The sequence below is a fragment of the Jatropha curcas genome, chromosome 7, assembly GCF_041381405.1.
Source record: "Jatropha curcas cultivar XTBG-Jc1 chromosome 7, XTBG_Jcur_1.0, whole genome shotgun sequence".
Lineage (NCBI taxonomy): Eukaryota > Viridiplantae > Streptophyta > Magnoliopsida > Malpighiales > Euphorbiaceae > Jatropha > Jatropha curcas.
This window is the reverse complement of record NC_143157.1, coordinates 18,482,058-18,494,109: the sequence shown is the minus strand read 5'-3', so window position 1 is coordinate 18,494,109 and position 12,052 is coordinate 18,482,058. Positions and strand designations below refer to the sequence as shown.

The window sequence follows — 12,052 nt, the reverse complement described above, 5'->3', positions numbered from 1 at the left end:
AAGTTTGTGGATTCAAAGAGTCCATCATGCATTCTCCAATTCCATGTTGTCCATTGCACCTATCACAAACTTGCATAATAGAATTCACAGGATTAGTAGTTAACATGTCCAACTTTCTTACCATATTATCCACCTTGGCATTAAGTGCTGTAATGGCGTCTATTTCATAGACTCCTGCGGTTCTTTTTCTTTCGGAATTGTTTTGGTAATGGCTGTTGCTTGCCATCTCTTCTATTAACTCATATGCTTCATCAATTCCTTTCTTTTCAAAGGATCCACCTGCAGCTGCATCTAAAGTGATTTTGGTGTTAGGAGATAATGCATTATAAAAAGTTTGTACCTGTAACCACTTAGGTAAGCTGTGATGTGGGCACTTTCTCAATAAGTCTTTGAATCTTTCCCAAGCTTCATATAGGCTTTCTTGATCATGATGAGCGAATGTCATTATCTCATTACGCAATTTTGTGGTTTTTGAGGATGGAAAGAATTTTTCTAAGAACTTTTGAGCTAATTCTTCCCATGTTGTGAAACTTCCAGCGGGACATGATTATAACCAGGATCTTGCTTTATCCCTAAGAGTGAAAGGGAAAAGTCTTAATTTGATTGCATCTTCAGAAACACCATTTTGTTTGAAAGTATCACAAATTTCCAGGAAATTTGTGATATGGGCATTAGGATCTTCACTAGGCAAACCCCCATATTGGATCGAGGTGGAGAGCATTTGGATAATTACGGGTTTAATCTCAAAATTATTAGCTTCCACCCTAGGTCTTGTAATACTTGAGGTTGTCCCATTCAGATTGGGTGTTGTGTAATCTCGCAAGGTACGGACCGGATGTTGAAGTGGAGGTCCAATTAAGTTTTCATTTAAGTTTTTATTTTCGTTGGCCATGTCTGCTTGTTGTTCGGGTTTTGTATCTCGTGCTCTTCTTGCAGCGTTGTGCCTATGATAAGTTCTTTCAATTTCTGGATCAAAGACTAGAGGTTCAGTCCTTCTCGATCTTCTTTGCATAAAACACCTGAAATAATTCTTAAAAGAAAATTAAATAAAAATAAAAGGATGTCTAAATTAATAATAGGGTAATTCATATTGATATTGATAACGCCAACCCCCGGCAACGGCGCAAAAAACTTGACAGTGATTTTCGCAAGTGTACAAAATCGCAACAAGTAATATAGAGTAAGAGAGTATCGTATCCACAGGGATTGTATATCAAGTACCAAAATTATGTTAACCTATTATTATTTAAACGACAATAAGAGAGAATTGTTGTAAGGAAATTAAATTTGAAAGTAAAAACAGAAAGAGATCAAGCAATAAAATTTAGGTGAAAAGAAATCAGGGATTTAAAGTACTAGGGAATTTGATTTCACTTAATTCTATCCAACTTATTTTATTAGTTCGTTAATCAATTTTAATTGTTAAAGTAGGAGAAACAACCCTGGAATCACTCACAAGCTCTCCCGATGTATTGTTAGCTATTCTAATCTAGTCTAATTACCTATCTTCCAATAGCGCAATTAGACATAAATTAAATCATTTAGTTTTGTGATTGTTTTGTGAATTCATAACCTAAGATCATTAACTTATGAAAACCCCCCTTGAGTCAAACCATATAGCTTCCGCATCAAGTTATTATTCTCAAGTAAGTTATTATCGTTTTCATATCAAAAACCCTTCTCCCGATAGTGATTATTGAAATAGTTCAATCCAGGGGAAAGAATTCTGCCTGGAAGCTTTAAGCTTAATAATAAATTATAACAAGAACAATGAAAAACAAATCTAATATTATAAATTGGAATCGAATTAAGTTACATCAAATCCCTAGTATAAGAGTTTAGCTGGACATAGTAATTAAATAAAACTCAGTAATACTTGAATCAATCTTCATAATCAGTAATAGTAATGAAAAAGAAAACAAGATTAAGAGTTTAGAGATAAAACTAGATCACAGCTATGTGGATGGCTTCCTTGAATCTTGGCACAAATCTTGGATGCTTGAAACCTTTGGGAGAGAGAGAATTATGCAGAAGAAAGCCTAAAAACGAGATACCCCATCAATGAAAAGCTCCCCTCTTTATATAGAGCTCCTGAAGGCAAATCTGACTCCGTTTAGGAAATAGAATCCTTATTAAGTACAAAATCTTCTATAGGAGATCATGACTATTTAAGCCTTGGATTTCTTCTTTGTTAGGACTTCTTTCTCTTCGAAAATAGGTCTAGATCTTGTTTAGTACATTTAGGAAACTATCCGAGGCAGGCTTATGTGAGAGAAGGATTGATTTGCGTTTTTAGTTCACGCCAGTTCTGCCTTCGAAGCACGGGCGTGCCACGATGCACGGCTTGGGCATGCTTAAGTCTGGAACTCTGGATGGTTCAGCACGGGGCGTGCTAGGCAGGGAAAGGCTAGGCGTGCTTGTCTCTGTCCTTCCCAGCTAGAATTTGTCATGGGCGTGCTAGGCTGAGTATTTTGCCTTGTAATGCCCTTTTCTGTGCCAAAACCCTACAAATTTCTCTCAGATCAAGCGGGTTATGATTCAAGGAAGCTTTGAACAAAATTATACTAAAATGAATTTAAAAACAAATCAAAGTGATAAAATTTACTAAAATTTCTAATAGAAACTATACTAAAAGTACTATAAAACTAACACCTATCAAGTGTCATTTTTACAGTATTTTTAATATAGTTTTTATTAGGAATTTTAATAAATTTTATCACTTTAATTAATTTTTACTTCGTTTTAATTATAATTTTTGTTCAAAGCTTCCTTGAATCATACTCCACTTGATCTTAAAGAAATTTGCCGGGTTTTGGCACAGAAAAGAGCATTATAAAGCAAAACACTCAAAAGCCAGCACGCCCAACCCATGCACCTTAGCACTCCTGTGCTAAACTAGAGGAATTCAAGTGGATACTTAAGCTCTAGCACAGCCAGGCTGTGCTATCTAGCACGCCCGTGCCTTAAAGGACCTCAAGGCGTGCCTGCCTAACACGCCCATGAAGCAATTTGTCTTGGAAAGCCAGAGCCGAGCACGCCCTGGCCGTGCTATGGCGCACGCCTGTGCCACAAGTACCTCTTTGAGCATGTTGCAGAGCACGGCCCGTGCTAAATTATTCACAGACACAGACTCTAGCATGCCTAAGCCGTGCTAGATGGCATGCTCGTGCTACGAAGGCAAAGTTGTCTTGAACTAAAAACGGAAGCCAGTCTTTTTAACTTACATGGGCCCACCTCAGATATTTTCCTAAAAGTGCAAAACAAGATCTAAGCCTATTTAGGAAGAGAGAAGAGCCCTAACTAAGAAGAAATCCAAAGCCTAAACAGTTTATGATCTCTTAAGAAAATTTCGTACTTAATAAGGATTCTATTTTTGAAACGGAGTCAGATTTTCTTCCAGGAGGTCTATATAAAGAGAGGATCGGCTCATTGTAAAAAGCATCTCGAGTTTTAGTATTTTTCTACATAGTTATCTCTCTCTCTCAAAGATTTCAAGCATCCAAGATTTGTGCCAAGATTCAAGGAAGCCATCCACGTAGCTGTTGTCTAGTTTTTATTTCTAAACTCTTAATCTTGTTTTTCTTTTCATTATTCATTATTGATTATGAAGTTTTATTCAAGTATTATTGAGTTTTATTTAATTACTATGTCGAACTAAAACTCCCATACTAGGGATTTGATGTAGCTTAATTTGATTCCAATTTATAATATTAGATTTGCTTTTCCTTGTTCATGATATAATTTATTATTGAACTTAATGCTTCCAGGCAGAGTTTCTCCCGTGGATTGATTTATTTCATTAATCACTATCGGGAGAAGGATTTTTGATATGAAAAAGGTAATAAATTACATGAGAATAATAAGTTGATGCGGAAGCTATATGGTTTGACTCATGGGGGGTTTTCATAAATTAATGACCCTAGGTTATGAATTCACAAAACAAACCATAAAACTTAATGATTTAATTCATGTTTGATTGCGCTATTGGAAGATAGGTAATTAGAACGGATTAGAATAACTAACAATACATCGGGAGAGCTTGTTAGTGATTTTAGGGTTGTTTCCCCTACTTGAACAATTAAAATTGATTAACAAACTAATAAAATAAATTGGATAGAATTAAGTGAAATCAAAATCCCTAGTAGCTTTAAATCCTTGATTTCTTTTCTTCAAATACTGTTGCTTGATTTCTTTTTGTTCTCTGTTATTTGTTTAATTTAATTTCTTAAAATAATTCCCCTTATTGCCATTTAAATAATAATAGGTTAACATAATTTTGGTACTTGGTATACAATCCCTGTGGATACAATACTCTTCTCACTCTATATTACTTGTTGCGATTTCGTACACTTGCGAAAATCACCATCAACTTTTTGGTGCCGTTGCCGGGGATTGGCATTATCAACATCAATACTAATTACCCTATTGTTAATTTAGACATTCCTTTGTTTTATTTAATTTTTCTTTTAAGAATTATTTTAGGTGTTTATGCAAAGAAGATCAGGTAGGACTGAACCTCTAGTCTTTGATCCAGAAATTGAAAGAACTTGTCCCAGGAACAACGCTGCAAGAAGAACACGTGAAAGCAAACCCGAACAACAAACAGACATGGTCAACAAAAACGAAATAGAAGACGGACCTCCACCTCAACATTCGGTCCGCACCTTGTGAGACTACACAACACCTAATCTTAATGGGATAACCTCAAGTATTATAAGACCTCGGGTAGAAGCTAATAAGTTTGAAATTAAACCCGCAATCATCCAAATGCTTTCCACCTTAATTCAATATGGGGGTTTACCTAGTGAAGATCCTGACGTTCATATCACAAATTTCTTGGAAATTTGCGATACTTTCAAACTGAACGGTGTTTCCGAAGATGCCATAAAATTGAGATTATTGATAGGTGCCATTTTTACAGTATTTTTAGTATAGTTTTTATTTAGAATTTTAGCAAATTTTATCACTTTGATTTATTTTTACTTCGTTTTAACTATAATCTTTGATCAAAGCTTCCTTGAATCATAATCCACTTGATCTGAAAGAAATTTGCAGGGTTTTGGCACAGAAAAGAGCATTACAAAGCAAAATAGTCAGAGTCTAGCACGCCCTGACCATGCATCATAGCACGCCCGTGCTAAACTGAGAGAAACCAAGTGGAGAGTCAGGGGCTCGCAAGACTAGCCCATGCTATAGGACACGCCCGTGCCCAAAGGATCCTCAAAGCGTGTCTTCCTAGCATGAAATTTATCTTGGAAGGTCAGAGCCTAGCACGCCCCAGCCGTGCTAGGGCGCACACCCGTGCCACAAAGACTCCTATAAGCGTGTTGCATAGCACGGCCCGTGCTCAATCATTCTTAGTTCTAGACTTTAGCACGCCCAAGTCGTGCTAGATGACACGCCCATGCTTCGAAGGCAGAGCTGACTTGAACTGAAAATGCAAGTCAATCCTTTTCTCACATGGGCCCGCCTCGGATATTTTCCTAAATGTGCTAAACAAGATCTAAACCTATTTAGGAAGAGAAAAGAGTCCTAACTAAGAAGAAATCCAAGGCCTAAACAGTCATGATCTCCTAAAGAAGATTTTGTACTTAATAAGGATTCTATTTCCTAAACGGAGTCAGATTTTCCTCCAGGAGGTCTATATAAAGAGGTGAGCTTTTTATTGTTGGGATATCTCGAATTTTAGTATTTTTCTACATAGTTCTCTCTCTCTCAAAGGTTTCAAGCATCCAAGATTTGTGTCAAAATTTAAGAAAGCCATCCACAGGGCTGTTGTCTAGTTTTTATTTCTAAACTCTTAATCTTGTCTTTCTTTTCATTATTCATTATTGATTATGAAGTTTTATTCAAGTATTACTGAGTTTTATTTAATTACTATGTCGAGCTAAACTCTCATAGTAGGGATTTGATGTAGCTTAATTCGATTCCAAATTTATAATATTAGATTTGCTTTTTCCTTGTTCTTGCTATAATTTATTATTGAATTTAAAGCTTCTGGGCAGAGTTATCCCCTGGATTGATTTATTTCATTAATCACTATCAGAAGAAGGGTTTTTGATACGAAAAAGGTAATAAATTACATGAGAATAATAACTTGATACAGAAGCTATATGGTTCGACTCATGGGGGGTTTTCATAAGTTAATGACCTTAGGTTATGAATTCACAAAACAAACCATAAAACTTAATGATTTAATTCATGTTTGATTGTGCTATTAGAAGATAGGCAATTAGACCGGATTAGAATAGCTAACAATACATCGGGAGAGCTTGTTAATGATTTTAGGGTTATTTCCCCTACTTGAACAATTAAAATTGATTAACAAACTAATAGAATAAATTGGATAGAATTAAGTGAAATCAATATCCCTAGTAGTTTTAAATCCTTGATTTCTTTTCGTCTAAATTTTGTTGTCTGATTTCTTTCTGTTTTACTTTTGAGATTACTTTTCTTATAACAAATCTCTTTTATTTTCATTTAAATAATAAAAGGTTAACACAATTTTGGTACTTGATATACAATTCCTGTGGATACGATACTCTTTCACTCTATATTACTTGTTGCGATTTAGTACACTTGCGAAAATCACTGTCAAGTTTTTGGCACCATTGCCGGGGATTGACGTTATCAATATCAATACTAATTACCCTATTATTAATTTAGATATCCTTTTGTTTTATTTAAATTTTCTTTTAAGAATTATTTCAGGTGTTTATGCAAAGAAGATCAAGTAGGGCTGAACCTCTAGTCTTTGACCCAGAAATTAAAAGAACTTATCGTAGGAACAACGCTCCAAGAAGAGCACGTGAAATAAAACCCGAACAACAAGCAGACATGGTCAACGAAAATGAAAATGAAAAAGCAAACGTAAACGGACCTCCACTTCAACATCCGGTCCGCACCTTGCGAGACTACACAACACCTATTCTGAATGGGACAACCTCGAGTATTACAAGACCTCGGGTGGAAGCTAATAATTTTGAAATTAAACCCACAATTATCCAGATGCTTTCCACCTCAATTCAATATGGGAGTTTGCCTAGTGAAGATCCTAACGCTCATATCACAAATTTCCTGGAAATTTGCGATACTTTCAAACAGAACGGTGTTTCCGAAGATGCAATTAAACTGAGATTATTCCCCTTCACTCTTAGGGATAAAGCATGATCTTGGTTACAATCATGCCCCGCTGGAAGTTTCACAACATGGGAAGAATTAGCCCAAAAGTTCTTAGCAAAATTCTTTCCATCTTCAAAGACCACAAAACTGCGCAATGAGATAATGACATATGCTCACCATGATCAAGAAAGCTTGTATGAAGCTTGGGAAAGATTCAAGGACTTGTTAAGAAAGTGCCCACATCACAGTTTGCCTAAGTGGTTACAGGTACAAACTTTCTATAATGCATTATCTCCCAACATTAAAATCACTTTAGATGCAGCTACAGGTGGATCTTTTGATAAGAAGGGAATTGATGAGGCATATGAATTGATAGAGGAGATGGCAAGCAACAGCCATTATCAAAACAATACTGAAAGGAAGAGAACTGTATGAGCCTATGAAATAGATGCCATTACAACACTTAATGCCAAGGTAGATAGCATGGTAAGAGAACTAGACCTGTTAACTACTAATCCTGTAAATTCTATTATGTAAGTTTGTGACAGATGCAATGGACAATATGGAATTGGAGAATGCATGATAGATTCTTTGAATCCACAAACCTTGGAGCAAGTAAATTATATGATGAATAAATGGAGGAAGAATTACCCATACTCCAACTCATATGATAATAGATTGAGGAACCATCCTAATCTGTCCTACGGGAATCCTAACAATGCCTTGAACGCACCTCCAGGTTTCCTTCCTCAAGAGAAGAAATCTCATGATGATCTTCTCACTGCCCTTTCTAAATCACACATGGATTTCATGAACGAAACTAGAGAAAACCACAAAATCCAGCAGCGGCGATAAGAAATCTGGAGATTCAGCTAGGACAATTTGCAAACATGATGGCATCTCGACCTCAAGGTACGTTACCTAGCAATACTGAAAAGAATGCTAAAGAACAGGTACATGCTATCACCTTGAGAAGTGGCAAACAGTTAGAAGAGCCACCAAAGAAAGAAAAGAAAGTGGAAGAGCAGCCAAAGGTTCCCATCATTGACCTAGAAGAATAAGAAAAAGTAAAACCCTATGTTCCACCTGTCCCCTTTCCACAAAGGTTAAAGAAAGCACAAGATGACAAGAGCTTCCTAAAGTTTCTGGATGTATTTAAAAAGCTTCAAATCAACATTCCTTTTGCTGAAGCCCTTGCTCAAATGCCTAGCTATGCGAAATTCCTAAAAGATATCCTGAGCAAGAAACGAAAAATCGATGATCAAGGAACAATAATGTTAACTGAGGAATGCAGTACAATTATCCAAAACAAATTTCCTCCAAAGTTAAAGGATCTAGGAATTTTTTCTATCCCTTGCAATATTGGTAATCTTGATTTTGAAAAAGCTTTGGCAGATTTAGGTGCTAGCATTAATCTTATGTCTTATGAAGTTTTTAAGATGCTAGGTATGGGAGAGCTCAAACCAACAAGGATGTCTCTATAATTAGCGGATCGATCGATCAAATATCCAAGAGGAATTGTAGAAGATGTGCTTGTAAAGGTAGGTACATTCATCTTCCCTGTTGATTTTGTTATTCATGATATTGATGAAGACAGGGAAGGATCCTTAATCCTTGGGAGGCCTTTTCTCGCAATTGCAAGAGCATTAATTGAGTTTATGAAGGTAAATTAACTCTAAGGGTTGGATAGGAAGCAATTGTCTTTGATGTTCTTAAATCATGTAATCTTCCTATGCACTATAGTGATTTTTTGCGAATTGATGTTGTTGATGAATGTGTGGAAAACACTTTGCATATTAAAGATGACATTAATGAATCAAGCATCATAAATGAGAAAGGAAGTGAACCACCAAAGCAAGAACTGAAACAACTTCCACCTCATTTAAAACATGCATTCTTAGGTGAGAATCATTCTTTTCCTGCTATTATTTCTTCTCACTTAACGCTTGATCAAGAAGAAAGGTTGTTGCAGGTTCTTCGAAAGCATAAGAAAGCACTAGGGTGGTCAATTTCAGATCTATAGGGGATAAGGCCGAGTGTATGCATGCATAAGATCCTGATGGAAGAAGACTACAAACCTTCAATCGAACATCAAAGGCGATTGAATCCAAATATGAAGGAGGTCGTCAAGGGTGAAATTATAAAACTTCTGGATGCCGGCATTATTTATCCAATTTTCGATAGTAGTTGGGTGAGTCTTGTCCAAGTTGTTCCAAAGAAGGGAGGTATGACTGTCATCTCTAATGAAAACAATGAATTAATTCCCACTATAACAGTCACAAGTTGGCGTGTGTGTATAGATTATAGGAAATTGAACAAAGCAACACGCAAGGACCACTTTCCCCTACCCTTTATTGATCAAATGCTTGAAAGACTTGCAGGTTATCCTTTTTATTATTTTTTGGATGGTTATTCAGGATACTTCCAAATACCAATTGCTCCTGAATATCAAGAGAAAACTACTTTCACTTGTCCTTATGTCACTTTTGCCTATAGGAGAATGCCTTTTGGACTATGTAATGCTCCTGCAGCCTTTCAAAGATGCATGATGTCCATAATTTCTGATATGGTAGATAAATTTATTGAAATATTCATGGATGACTTCTCTGTATTTGGTTCTTCTTTCGATGCATGTCTTCATAACTTATCATTAGTAATGCAGCGATGCGAGGACACTAACCTTGTTTTGAATTGGGAAAAGTGTCACTTTATGGTTAGTGAAGGTATTGTCCTAGGGCATAAGATCTCTCAAAAAGAGATTGAAGTGGACAAAGCCAAAATCGAGGTAATTGAAAAGCTACCTCCTCCTAATTCAGTGAAAGGAATAAGGAGTTTCCTTAGTCATGCAAGATTCTACAGGAGATTCATGAAAGACTTCTCCAAAATCACAAAACCTCTTTGTAATTTATTAGTTAAAGATGTTCCTTTTAATTTTGACAGAGAGTGTTTAAATGCTTTTTACAGGTTAAAGAAGGAGTTGATCTTAGCATCTATCATTACTACACCAGATTAGACTCTTCCCTTTGAGCTTATGTGTGATGCTAGTGATCACGCTGTTGGAGCTGTTCTTAGGCAAAGAAAGGAAAAGAAGTTGCACGTCATTTATTATGCTAGTCGCACATTGAATGATGCGCAATTAAATTATGCCACTACTGAAAAAGAACTGCTAGCTATCGTTTTTGCTTTTGACAAATTTAGGGCTTATTTAATTGGAGCCAAAATAATAGTTTACACTGATCACTCAGCTATCAAATATTTGCTAGAAAAGAAAGATGCAAAACCGAGACTAATTCGTTAGGTGCTTTTATTGCAGGAATTTGATCTGGAAATTCGCGACAAAAAGGGAACCGAAAATCTTGTGGTTGACCACCTTTCCAGGCTAGAATTGGGGGAAGAAGATACAATAGAATTTCAAATCAATGAAAAGTTTCCCCATAGCAACTTCTACTATTGGCAAACACACAAGCCTCCTGGTATGCTGATATAGTTAACTACCTTGTTTGCAAAATCCCTCCTCCCAACTTTTCTTATCATCAAAAGAAAAAATTCTTCCATGATATCAAATACTACTATTGGGAGGAGCCCTTTTTGTTCACATATTATGGTGATCAGCTATTCCGGCGATGTATAATAGAAGCAGAAATGGAAAGTGTCCTTAAATTTTGCCACTCAATGGAATGTGGAGGACACTTTGGAGCAAACAAGACAGCAGCACGTATATTGGAAAGCGGTTTGTATTGGCCTAACCTATTTAAAGATGCCTTTAACTTTGTTCGCCTTTGTGATCGTTGTCAAAGGTTAGGTAACATTTCGAAGAGACATGAGATGCCCTTAAATAGCATCCTTAAAGTCGAAATCTTCGATGTTTGGGGTTTGGACTTCATGGGACCTTTTCCATCATCATACTCCAACCAATACATTCTAGTGGCGGTGGACTATGTGTCAAAGTGGGTAGAAGCTGTTACTCTTTCAAACAATGATGCCAAAAGTGTAATGAATTTTATCAAGAAGTATATTTTCACACGTCATGGCACCCCTAGGGCAATAATCACGGATGGAGGTAAGCATTTTTGCAATAAATATTTAGATTCCCTCCTTGCAAAATATCGTGTTACTCATCGTGTAGTTACTCCATACCATCCTCAAACAAGTGGACAAGTTGAAGTTACCAATAGAGAAATCAAGAAGATCCTGGAGACCACTGTTGGACAATCTAGGAAGGACTGGTCCAAGAAACTCGATGATCATCTATGGGCTTACAGAACTGCATTCAAAACACCAATCGGTATGTCTCCATATCGCATGGTTTACGGTAAGGCCTGTCATCTTCCTGTTGAGTTAAAGCATAAGGCGTTTTGGGCAATTCAATTTCTTAACTTTAATACAAAAGAAATTAGTCAAAAAACGGTTGCTACAATTGAATATGATGGATGAAATGCGCCTCCATGCTTATGAGAGTGCCAAAATATATAAAGATCGCACCAAACAATGGCACGATAAGCATATTATCCTGCGGAATCTAAAGGTAGGCCAACAGGTATTGCTCTATAATTCTAGACTCCGCCTATTTCCCGGTAAGTTGCACTCTAGAAGGTCAGGTCCATTCAAAATCAAAGAAAATTTTCCTTATGGGGCCATCGAAATAGTGGATGATAATTCTAATCGAAGTTTTAAAGTTAATGCTCAATGGTTGAAAGTTTATCAAAATAAAAACTTTGATCCTGTCAAGAATACCATCAGTCTCGTCTGACCTAAACTAGGTTGAGTGCGTCGAGCTTAAACGACATTAAACAAAAGCGCTTGTGGGAGACAACCCATGTTATTTTCTTTCTTAAATTTATTTTTTCCATTTACTTTTATTATTTCTGGTACAAATTTCCAAAATTTTCTCCATAATTGTTCTTTTGTTTTAGTCAAAATTTTTTCAGGA

General features: G+C 36.3%; 2 non-coding genes across 2 annotated transcripts; one reads left to right on the top strand and one right to left on the bottom strand.

Moving 5' to 3' along the window:
• The first annotated feature begins 356 nt into the window (after positions 1-356).
• On the top strand, positions 357-464 carry LOC119370516 (small nucleolar RNA R71). Its single transcript, XR_005178020.1, has one exon. It is a non-coding gene; the product is annotated as a small nucleolar RNA R71 (small nucleolar RNA).
• Positions 465-7,266: 6,802 nt separating this feature from the next.
• LOC149494843 (small nucleolar RNA R71) lies at positions 7,267-7,373 on the bottom strand. Its single transcript, XR_016321932.1, has one exon. It is a non-coding gene; the product is annotated as a small nucleolar RNA R71 (small nucleolar RNA).
• Between the last annotated feature and the right edge of the window lie 4,679 nt (positions 7,374-12,052).